General features: G+C 41.2%; 1 long non-coding RNA gene across 1 annotated transcript in view; it reads right to left on the reverse strand.

Annotated features, from left to right (window-relative positions):
- Positions 1 to 6,725: 6,725 nt before the first annotated feature.
- Positions 6,726 to 11,715, reverse strand: part of LOC121914855 — a 31,452-nt gene continuing 26,462 nt past the window's right edge. The window contains exon 4 of the long non-coding RNA XR_006100594.1: positions 6,726 to 7,354. This is a non-coding gene — a long non-coding RNA (uncharacterized LOC121914855). The remainder of the gene's footprint in view (positions 7,355 to 11,715) is intronic.

Genomic DNA, 11,715 nt, shown 5'->3' on the forward strand with positions numbered 1-11,715 from the left:
AGGCTGCCTTTGGAAACTGCTCATTTAACAGTTGTAGAGATTGAGCTTATCATACAAGCGCCACTTATTGAAAGTCCCACTTCCACATAACTATTAAAGGTACCGCAGCCATTAATTTTTTTTCAAGTGGCCACCCAAGGTCTCCACATCTACTCTTTTGCAGCAGACTAGCATCTGTTTCACGTATGGGGAGGATATAAGATTCTAGACATTGCTGGACTGCAAATTCCATCTATTTTGGCTAGCATTGACACTGATAAGGGATTATGGAAGGTACAGACCAACAGCATCTGGAGAGCCACATGCAGGTGTCTAGCTGTGAGTGTATGTGTGTATGTGGTGGTGGGGAAATTTATTTATTTAATTTATTTATTTAATTTCTATCCTGCCCTTCTCCCCGAAGGGACCCAAGACGGCACACAATAACTATTTAAAAAAAAACGTATTACAATTAAAAAAATTAAAACATCAGCTAAAAACAATATAAAATTACAAATATTAAAACCACAAGAAAATCACAATACCTGTCCCATATAAAATGCATCCCATGTCTATATATTAAAAGCCTGCCTGAACAGACCTGTTTTTACCTGCCAACAAAAGGCAAGCAAAGAGTGGGCTAGCCTTGCTTCTCATGGAAGTACATTCCAAAGGGCAGGAGCAGCCACCGAGAAGGCTCTCTCTCGCGTCCTCACCGGGCAAGCCCTTCACCTCCCTGATTGAGTCTATTCATCCGGTTTATGGTCTTCCTCTCTTACTACTTCCCTCCCTGTTTCCTAGCATTATTGTCTTTTCCAATGACTCCTGCCTTCTCATGATGTGGCCAAAGTACATCAGCCTCAGTTTGACCATCTTGGCTTCCAGGGAGATTTCTGGCTTGATCTGTTCAAGGACCCACAAAATCTGGATCTGCTGCTCCAAAGGCACTAGAATCTCCATCCACCACAATGGGAACATATGACATATGATTGCAGCATTCCATCTATTGCCTCACTGGTTTCCTATAGGATCTGACCTATTCCTGTTTGTATTCCTTGCTGCGGCAGCTTTGAGGATTCAGGGAAACCAGCAAAAGGGGAGTGGGAGAGAACATCCTTCTTGCTGTAGCCTTACATCTCTCTTTCATGCTGTGACACCATTAGTGGAGCCTAATCTCAAGCAGACAATTAACAGCAAGGCAGGGTACAAAACACTTCTGAGGTCACCCACTCAAACAGCACTTATCTAAAGTAAATGCCTTGCAACAAATCAGGGAGAAGAGACACCTCCTTTTCTCCTGTCTCTACATCCAGCAAGCAACTTTATTCTCTCCCATCTCCATCCAAACTTGTTGACGCTGTCATCAGTGCTGAGGTTTAATTCTTTCCTCCTTCCACCTCCTTTTCCTGGCCTGGATTTGAATGAATAGCCTGGATTTGGGGAAGGGAGTAAACAGGGGAAAGAGGGAATCATGGAAAGACTTTCCGCTCTTCATTTTTCTTCTTGGCTTGTCTCAGCTGGAGCACATCTACCTCCCATTGACACCAACTGTGTCACTCTCCAGCACTCAGTTGGAGATTTTGCTTTCTGACTGGGTCTTCCGGCCACCACCACCATCCTGCCACCTCCCATAAATGGCTGTCTACCCTTTGCCTTTTGAAGACACAAAGGTGATTCGTTAATACAAATGTTGTGGAAGCTTTAATAACAACGAAAGCCCATGTGATCAATGATCTTCCACCTCGGGAGGGGAAATCCATCAGCTGTTTGTGGCTTCATTTTTAAAACCCACCTGTTTGGTCCCCCCCCCCCATTTTTAAGAAGGGAAGGAAAATGATTTGCCATAGAGAGAGATTGTTTTTCAGCAGAGTTTGGGAAGATACAATTCAGAAGAATGAATATCATAGCAAACTGATGCCATGATGAGACAACGGTAAGAGTGTGTAGGACTCAAGGCATCATCCTTCCATGCCTCAGCTATAGATGGCTTTACTATGTCATTGCATTTTTTGGAGTCCTGGAGCATTGCTCAGGTAGGGTGATTTCATCACATCATCATTTGAATTCTTCTTAAAACTAATTTTGAAGTTATTCTCTTTGGCAGCTCTGAAGCGAGTGTGTTTTAGGTTCAGTTGAATATAAGACACAGGTGCATCTATCAAGAAGAGTGGAACGAAGGATTTGCACACCCAAGAATAATTCTTCCCCTCCATGAAATTTTCCTTCAGTTCCCAGATTTGGAGAGACTGAGACACTGAACATTATTCACTTTTAGAACTCTTTTTTTTAACTTTCCCTTGGGAATATTGTCTCCTCCTTTTCTTGGGGATACCTAAATTGTATTTCTCAATGCACAAATGAAGTTTTAAGCTAATGGAATGCTAGAATTTTGGAGAGTGAAGAAACTATCATTTGGGGTGGGAGAGTTCTCATTTGGAGGGCAATGTCCTCTTTTTGCTCTCCTCCCCATAGCTACCTTTGTCGCATGCTTTGAAGTCATTTCTGACTTATGGCAACCCTAGGGCACACCTATCATAGAGTTTTCTTGACAGATTTTTTTCAGAGGTGGTTTGCCCTTGTCTTCCTCTGAGGCTGAGAGAGTGTCAGCTGCCCAAGGTTACGGATTAGGTTCTCATGGCTGAGCAGGGATTTGAATCCCGGTGTCCAAGGGTACATCTGCACTGTAGAAATAACGTAGTTTGATGCCACTGCCATGGCTCCATCCTAGAGAATCCTGAGACAGAAATTAAGATAAAAAACCAGAAGTCCTCTTTTCTCTGACAGTGTAGAGCAGATTTAAAAAAAGACAGATAAGAGAGAGGGGGAAGAAGGGATGAGATTAATGTGGGAAGATGACATAGCATTGAAAATCTCCCTTGCCTCCTTCAGCCCCTCCTGAAGTTACTCCTTATAGACCTGATGAATGAAGTCAGTCCATCTGATTATAAGTCCTACGTTACAGCAATTGGGAGTTTTATAAAATGGCCCTGGAATAATACACCCTTAAAGGTCTCTCCTAGTTCCACTCTAAGATGAAAAGAAACATCAGACCTTTTCTAATCTCTCTCCCCACACACTCTTTGTTGTTGTTGTTGTTGCTGTTGTTGCAAGAACAGACCATTCCCAAAGTGAACTGTGCCTCCTTTGTAACTCTAAGCAACAGCGCTCTCACATACAGCTGCGATATTCTTTGAAATCTGTTTCCAGTGTCATTTCTTCCTCCCTGCTGGATCATTACACCCTTGCATGGAACTAATCAACATTTACAAATTGAAATTAATCTAGCAAACAGGCTCTCTTTTATTAGGTTTCATTACACTGCTTAAAGACACACAGAGAGACAAGAGGATTGCTGGAAATTTGACAAATGATAACAGCAAAACTAAACATGACTTTTAATGTTTTGTGTTAGAATACTTTTGATTTTTAAAAAGGAAATTAAAAGAAACACCTATCTCCCATTGACACTAGATCTCATCTATTTCTCTCATTTGTGGTTTCTGCTTGGATGCTGTGAGTTACTGAATGTTTCATAGAATGCAGTGTTTATAACATGAGTGATTCATCCATACTCAAGTATTTTTGGTAACTTTAAAAAAAATGATTTTAAATCCTTCTTTTGTTGATTAAAGAAATAGAAACAAAACTAAAACTAATAAAGATCATATGACCGGGTAAGAGCATGTGCATGATAGCGCAGAGATAATGAATCGAGCAAACAAAAATTAGCGTGAGGAAGTGGGTATGAGTCTCAACAATGAATTGTTAGGAATGTATTGTATTTCTGCACGTGATCCATTTCATTGAAATGATTTAAAGCTGCCAAAAAAAGCTTCTAATTTCTCATGGAGTGCGTGCTTATAATATTTATAGATTTTCCAGAATATCATAGCTTCCTGTCCTCCAAATTTTATTCATTTCAGAAGAGTCGTGTATTTGAGGCAATGAGGTTTATGGTGTAGTCCTTGGCTGAGATCCTATATAGGGGTTGTGACATGTAAACCTCTACCTGTGGAGTTCTCCATCAATTCTGCCACATAACCCTTGTGCTGAATGGCAAGGTTGCTCAATGGAACTGAGATGCCAGATGTGCAAATGTACAACTCTGCTTCTGTGGACATGAACTGATGAAGTTGTTTCTTACTGGGAAAAAGAAAAAAAAAGTCCAAGTCCTTCCATGGGGGAACTTACATGTACATCAGAAACTAACAGAGTTTCAAAGCTTCTCTCCCATTTGGGGCTTAACCTCTGGCAACTGGCCATGCTATTAGGTAAATTGAGAAAGTGGCATCAGATGCAGCAAGGCAGCAGGAAAGTGTTTGAGGAGAGAGCTGAATCTGCAATGCAGCTTATCATGAACCAGAAGAGAAAAGCATGCCCATGTTGGCTGGAGGATCCTGGGAGTTTGAATCCAAAAGGTGACTTTTCTAGGCTTTTCCTGGAGTGTGGCTCCAATCCATTCTCAATGCTCAATGAAGATCCAGCTTTTGGACCTAGAATGGGAGGGGAATGGCAATGTACATGGGATGGGAGCACCATCTTGGTTTTTGCCCCAGGAAGCATGTGTTTTGGGATACCTTTGTTGGATACTCCCTTTTACTGTACCAGAGATTTTTCATTGCACCCACCTATGATATGATGTATTCTTATGAATCCATGATATGATGTACTCTTATGAAATATCACCAAGCAGTGTACCTCTCCCCTACAAAAGACATTGTTCTTTGGTTGCCCTGAAGCTTGGGAAACTTACTTTTTGGACTACAGTTCCAGAATTCTCCAGCCTTGGCTATGTGATTTTGGAATTCTGAGTGTTGTGGTCCTGCCAAAGTTAGAAGTCACTTTTTAAACCTTCATATCTGCATAAGCCACTTGTTGTTTGTTATGTGCCTTCAAGTCATTTCCAACTTATGGCAACCCTAAGGTGAACCTGTCATGGGGTTTTCTGCACTGGAGATAGTGACCATAATTGTAATAGAAAGAACAATGCATCTCACTATAATGTGACTACCTAAGCTGTGTGTCTGTTGCTCAATTTGCTGAACAGATATAGCTCTCAAGTTTTCTACTTTTTATGATTCTCTCTCTTCAAACCCAACCCAACATGAGCTTAGAAAACCCTTTAAAGAGAGAATACTAAGTACTACAACAGAGTGGGGAACCTCAGGCCCTGGTACCCATTCTGGGTACAATCACCTTTCACATGTAAAGCTATGTGTTTAATTTCAGCAGCGGCAGATGGACATGCACCTGCCAAGAATATGCACTGATATGTGCAATGGTATCTGTAGCTTTGCTTCTCTATGACCTTTAACTGAATCCAGATGCTGAGCCTCAGCTGAAAATGCCCCACTACCTCTGAAGAAGAACTTAGGCATGCATAAGGTAGCAATTGGATACTGGGCTTGGTGGCCTTCTCTAGCCCTTTGGGGTTCTCCAGATGTCCTTTTGGTAGTTTCCCAAATTATGTAAACCCCCTTCCATCTAAATTGTTGAAAATCTTCTTCTTAGGTTTAGGTACTGACAATAAAGTGTACTAGAATGGTGGTGATTTAGTATCCCCCTTTGCCTTGCTGACTCCTGGAATGGTACCCCAAGAACTCTAAAATAGCATTTCAGCCTGAAAGAAGTTCCCTAGCTTTGGAAGACAGTAGTGTCTTCTGGAAGGCTTTCAAACTGATGACTGTCTTATAGTATACATGACCACCAGGGCTCAGGTGCATATAGGAGCAGATATCAGATCTTTGGCTCATATAACTCTTTCTTATCCATGATGGCAGAGGTAAAGACATGGGACTGCAGGTGGCCCCAGGTCTTTGCCCACCCTTGTCCTACATGACACAATTCAGAACAGACTTAATTTTGAGATGACAGAAGACTGGGGGATTGGTTTTGGGGTCTTGAGGGATCATTGTGTTCCTTTATGACAGCTACCTAAAAGCTCTAGAGTGGTTCTGCAACCCAGGCATCTTGCTATGATGGTAGAGAGACCCTTATTCAGTGCCTTCTCCCATTAAAAAGTGATTGCTCAAGACCCTGAAGCTACTCAAAATACCCAATACTAGATAAGATGCTTTAAAGCAGCTTTCTACATTCCTGAAATTTAAAAATGAAGCTAAACTTGAGACATGCTGTGGTTATTACAGGATGCAGTTATTCTCATGCCAGATTCATATTGAAATACCAAAACAATTTCGAGTTGTATACATTTGCCAACCATGTGGCATCAGAGAAGCGATAAGTGATGGTAGACAGGTGTGGAAAAATCTGGAGCAATCATACAAGCTCATCCGAAAGCTGATTATCATCTTGACATATGTTTTCTACATGATTAATGAATACAGATGATGAGATCCTTCCTTCACAACATCTGCAGGCTGAGTTGCTTTGGGCTATATGAAAACGTAGTGTGCCAAAAAGGAAGCAAGATCCAAAAGAGAAGGCCCAATGTTCTATTTAGGTTTTATGTGAGTGCACCTGAAGATGAAAAAAGACTGAGCACTGTGTACTTATTCTGATTTCAGATGTTTGGAAGAAAGAATCACTGTGTGGAATTAGCTTACTACGTACTAATATACTCTAAATTTTTGAGATGGTAGGATTACTCATGTCCCATGCATGATCGGAAATTTCTAAGTAAGTTGTCAACCTTGTAATAGCTTCATGGTTTTAGTAGGGGAAAAAAATAAACTGAGATAATTAGACTGCAAAAAGAAGAAGTAAAGAAACATACGATTTTAGGCTCAGTAGCATTTATTGACCTGATTATTCCAGCATGTCATATTTCACAGAACGCCAGCCTGTTTTGGCCCTGGAATCCTCCTCCATTAATTATATTCGAAGCACACATATCCATATCAGAGCTGTTGGGCCTTGTCTCTTTCTATTAGTTTAACAAGCCCCGGTATTAATGAGATTGCTTCATAATTGAACCTTTTCATGGGTCCCTTGGTTAAAAAATTATGCTAATCTGAATTTGCAAACACAAGGCATCCATCATACTTGATGAAACAGTAAACATCAACAGTGATCCACGTGGAGTGCAAATGCACCGTTAATTATTAGAGGAATGAACAAGCCTCATTATTTCATCTTTACAGATGTGAGACATATTGCAGAGTGCTGAAGACAGGATGCACTGGATTTCCACTATGTGGCAGCATGGTCCACTTAACAGCAACTGAGCTTCAGTGTGCGGTGCAATCAAGTCCTGATTTGGTTCCGTGGGAGAACTGAACAAACCGTTCCATCCGAAAGGATTTTGAGGGATGAGTTTTGTTCATGTTCAAGAGACAGGAGAGGTCTGAGGTTTTAGTTATTGGATTCTTTTGAGCTGTAAGTGGGCAGACAGCTTTGCATTCCAAATGGTTAGGTCCTGTTGCAAGGAATAAATACATCTATTCAGTATTTCAGAAGATAGGAGATGTTCTTACTGGCAAGTATTTACCAGGTCTGAAATTTTGCAGAACGTGAAAACCTGCTATGTAACTTCAGTTGAGGCTTTTGTCTCACTATATTCAGAAAACTTTACTTCTGATAAATCTGCTGCAAATATATATAGTTTTCCATTTCCAGAGCAATGTTCATGTCTTATAGATATGCAACTCTGAGAGGCAGCAAGGTTGTAAACACTTTTGGCCAGATCCATGGGAAGATCCATTGTGGACGCTGCTGCACAATTAAGCCATGCTGGTGAGCTACATGACTGACCTGTTGTTATATTCTGGTGTGCAACAAAACACAACACCGTCTTAGTCTTTAACAAAAGGAAAAACTGTATATACAAAACAATCTGAAATTCTAGAGGGAAAGAAACAATGTTACATTTAATAGAGAAGGAACATACTGTTTATAGGTCTCTAGCTTTAATAACCAAATTGATTTGAATATGGAATTTACCTCACAATCGTGATCATCATCTGCATGCATTATGATACAAAGAGTGCATTTACACAACATATGTTGTATCCCTTTAACTTCCATGTCTCCATCATTGTAGAAGCCCCAAATTTGTACTTAAGCAAAGTACTTGGAATTCTCTTTAAGACAGCTGTACTGCACAAGTGCACTTCCCTGAACTACAGTTCTCAAAGTGTTGTCTGTTGGTGTTCTTAACTGCCGTTGAATAGACCTCAAGTCATGGCGATTCTGTGAATGAGAAACCTCCAAGAATCCCTATCCTCAACTGCCCTGCTCAGGTCCTTTAGGTTCAGGCCTGTAGCCTACTTGATTGAGTATATCCATCTGGCATGTGGTCTGTCTCTCTTTCTATTACCTTCTATCTTCTCTAGCATCACTGAAGATTTTCATACCTGGCTGAATCACTGGGAAAATGTCACTCAAATGTCCCTCAAAGGTGGATGAAGCGTGTGTGTGTGTGTGTGTGTGTGAAAGCCAGGTACACTTCCTCAATCTTCATGCAATCGTCATTCCCTCTTAGTGTCCCTGAATCATTCCAGGGGAGTGGATTTTCTATGAACGCAAAGTTTGCATTCATAGGAAATCTGCTCCTCTTGAGATGATTCAGGGACACTAGAAGGGTAGACAATTGCAATTCCACACACACATGCACTTCCTCCACCTTTGAGGGATGTTTGAGTGACATTTTCCCAGTGATTCAACCAGGTGTGAAAATCTTCATTGTCTTTTCTACTAGGTCATGCCCTCTCATGATGTTGCCAAAGTACGACAGGCTCGGTTTAGTCATCCTGGCTTCCAGGGAGAGTTCAGGCTTGGCTCAGAAGAAGGAGAAGTAAAGATTGGAGGAAGGAATGTTAACAACATAAGATATGCAGAGGACACCATAGTAAAGGCAGAAAACCACAAACCTTTGGAACAATTACTAAAGAAAGTCAGAGAAGAAAGTGCTAAGGTAGGCTTGATGTTGAACACTAAGCATCAAGAATTAAAGATAAGTCCAATCAAAAGCAAGTTAAAATAATATAAAAACAGACATCATCATAACAAAGATTAAAAACACAACCCCACCTTTTCTGTTACATAGATGTCCAACCAAAGGCCTTAGGCCAGAGGACTTAGCTGGCTGGAGAAAGGAAAGGACAGAGAGAGTCTACTGAAGCTCCTATGAGATGAAATTCCACAGTCTGGGAGCAGCCACTGAGCAGGTCCTCACCAAATGTCCCTGTGATGGTGGCGGGACTGAGAGAAAACCTTTCCTTGAAGATCTTAAAACTTGGGCAGGCTCATAGTGGGAGATGTGGTGTTACAGACAGTGTGGACCCAAGCCACAAAGGGCATAAAGGTCAAAACCAACACTTTGAATTCTGACTGGAAATGGACTGGCAGCCAGTGAAGCTGTTTCAACAGGCGGTTATATGTTCCTTGTAACCAGCTCCAGTTGCCTGATTGCAGCATTTTAGACTTGCTGAAGTTTCCAAACAGTTTCCAAAGGCAACCCTGAACAGAGTGCGTTACGCAAATCCAACTGGGATGTAATGTAGCCAAGTGTTATTGCAGCAAGGCTCCTCTGTTTCCTCCTCCCATCCGCCACAGAAGTGCCATATGAAACCATCTCAAGATCATCTGGAGAAATCAATATCCCAGGTTTGACTATATTTTTTTCCCTGTGGTTAGGGAAAGTTGGGGAAGTCTGCCATCTCACAACTGAAGATGGTACTGCAGTCTATGGTCAGAGAGATTTTATTTATCTCAGATTAATCCATCCATCCATCCATCCATCCATCCATCCATCCATCCATCCATCCAAATGAATGGGTGTAAGTGAACACCTCCAGGTCCCTTCAGTATCTATACCAAGTTTCAGACATTCTCTCTCTCTCTCTCTCTCTCTCACACACACACACACACACACATCTTTTCTTTTCTTGTTGTAAGATTACATGTAGACAGCAAAACTGATAAATTCATCCGTTCTCTACACAGCACTGACGTGACACAGGAATGTTCTGCCAAAATTCAAACAAATATGAAAACTTAATTTAGCTGCAGGAATTTTTTTAGGTGGCAAAGGTAGGAAAAGGGATATACAACTTATTTACACCATTCCACGTTTCTCAGAGACACCACAGCAAGTGAATCTGATTTACTTCAGGTGGACTTCCTAGTATCTTGTGTATGCCAATACTTGTCACCCATCTTTTCTGGGATGAATATGTCTGTATCTGCAACAGCCAAGATAAATGACATCCCTGTAGTTATGTGCACACATTAAATAAGCAGGGATACTCTGAATCACAAAGCAGGCGGTGGATGTACCAGTATAAGATACACAATGGGGCAATTGATGAGGTTGTAACTCTAAGCATTCTTGTTTAGAAGTAAGCAGGTGGCAACCGGAGTTTACAAATAATCTCCATTGTTGCTTGGAGCAGTGAGATTTTTAGGGGCAGTTACGAACCCATGTTTGATCAGAGGAAGAAGAATCCAGCATCTGCTGCACAGTCATAATAACACTAGGGGACAGTTCTTCAACTTTATCTTGCAGCTACATCAGACTTCTCCCTTTCTTTTTAACATCATTGGTTCTTTTATGTATTTTGTTTTCAGCTTGGTTCCTTTAGTTAATAAAAAGTTGTAGTCCAACACTCAGACCACTATACCTTGCTAGCTCCCTTTATGCAACTATACAAGGGGACAAATGCCATTGGGCAGAGTGGGGCTTGTTCCTGAGTGAATATGCCTTCAGACTATCTTGTGAGCATCTATAAACCATCCGGTGACTATCTGTGGCCTGGTCAGCTAGCACAGAGAACTACAACTCCCCCAACACAGCATCACCATTGCTAACTAAGAGAACTTGTATTCCAACAATGCTTCCAAGCTCTGTGTCAGATTTCTTATGAATCTTCCTTTGATTGTGTTCCAGGTTTCACTGATATCAGTGGACTTCTTTTCAGATCATGTGAATTGAATTGAGAATCTAGAACGTTGATTCTGGCACAGTTGTCCCTCTTGTTTAATGAGCTCAGTGAGAATTCAAGAGTGATGATGCTTCCCTGCTTTAGACTTTTGAAATGATGCTATGTAGGGTGACGGTGCATTCTCAGAAGATAGAACTAGGAAGGGTCACTCCACTGTTTAAAGGGCTGCCTAGTTCCAGTCTTGTTCAAAGATCAAGAAACAGAAGACAAGAGAACAGCAGAGACCTTGAGCAATTGGCAGCTGAAGACCACACTGAGCAAATATACAGAGCATCTCCTCACAGTCTTTCCATGTGTGGTGAGATCTGTATTGTATCTCTAGTCCAATTATAGTAATTATTCCCAGATTTGCATCCATACATATGAATTAGCAAGTGCACATTTTTTTACCCAGTCTGTATCTTCTTTTGTCTCTTCCTCCTCCTTTGTAAAGTAGTGCATTCCCTCTTTTTTTTTTTGGTGGTGGTGTGTAACTAGAGTTGCCAGGTGAACTAAGGCACAAGGCACCTGTTCCTTTAACAGATAGGCAGAAGACAGAATTTTAGCTGGGAAGTCTGCTGAAATCCTCTCACCTGCACAACTACTAAAGTCACAGGATTACTGTCCTGTATGTCATCTGTAACAACCGACACCATCATCATAACTTTTTGTCATTCAGCAGATACAATGTGGTGAAACATACCGCTTATATGTCTGCCAACTCTCATCACCTCTTACAAAAATGGAACAACAAAGGTGGGGAAAACTTGCTTTTACTATGATGTACTTTCCTGATAACCCCACCATGAATATGTTAAGAATGCTGCTCTCCCCAAAACTGGGTTATGCATCATGG

Source organism: Sceloporus undulatus, chromosome 8, assembly GCF_019175285.1.
Source record: "Sceloporus undulatus isolate JIND9_A2432 ecotype Alabama chromosome 8, SceUnd_v1.1, whole genome shotgun sequence".
In the NCBI taxonomy this organism is placed as follows: domain Eukaryota; kingdom Metazoa; phylum Chordata; class Lepidosauria; order Squamata; family Phrynosomatidae; genus Sceloporus; species Sceloporus undulatus.